The sequence below is a fragment of the Hippocampus comes genome, unplaced genomic scaffold (assembly GCF_001891065.2).
Source record: "Hippocampus comes isolate QL1 unplaced genomic scaffold, H_comes_QL1_v1.1 scaffold407, whole genome shotgun sequence".
Classification (NCBI taxonomy): Eukaryota; Metazoa; Chordata; class Actinopteri; order Syngnathiformes; family Syngnathidae; genus Hippocampus; species Hippocampus comes.
The window spans coordinates 24,298-25,139 of NW_017806178.1; positions in this window are offsets into that span (position 1 = coordinate 24,298).

Below are 842 nucleotides of genomic sequence, written 5' to 3' on the forward strand. Positions count from 1 at the left end.
ATCATGTTATTGATATCTCAAATTAATTAAGAAACTGATATTCATTCATTCATTTTCCGAACCGCTTGATCCTCACTCGGGTCGCGGGGGTGCTGGGGCCTATCCCTGCTGTTTTCGGGCAGTAGGTGGGGGGGACACCCTGAATCGGTTGCCAGCCAGTCGCAGGGCACACGGAAACGAACAACCATTCGCGCCCACACTCACACCTAGGGACAATTTTGAGTGTTCAATCAGCCTGCCATGCATGTTTTTGGAATGTGGGAGGAAACCGGAGGGCCCGGAGAATACCCATGCAAGCACGGGGAGAACATGCAAACTCCACACAGAAAGGCCGGAGCTGGAATTGAACCCAGTATCTTTGCACTGTGAAGTCAACGTGCGAACCACTCGACTACCGGGCCGCCCAGAAACTGATATATATGCGACAATTTTCTTATCCTTACTCTCGACCAGTTTTTGCATTTTTGAATGACAATTTCTTCCAACATTCCTTTAAAATCACAATGGCCAGAGTGGGTTTTCGCCAGGTCCTCTAGTTTCCTCCTTTGGTGTGACTGTGAGTGTGAATGGTTGTTTGTCTATTTCTGACCTGCAATTGGCTGGCAACCAATTTAGGGTGTACCCCGCTTACTATTTGATGACAACGGAGATAGGCTCCAGCACGCCCGTGACCCTCGCGAGAATAAGCGGATTGGCTAATAGATGGGTGAGGCAGATCCTGCATTGTCAGCTAAACAGCAAGATGAAGATCTAGGCCATTAACACCTACGCCCTGCCAGTAATCAAATACCCCGCTGGCATAATAGCCTGTCCACTGGAAGAGATACAAGCCACTGATAATA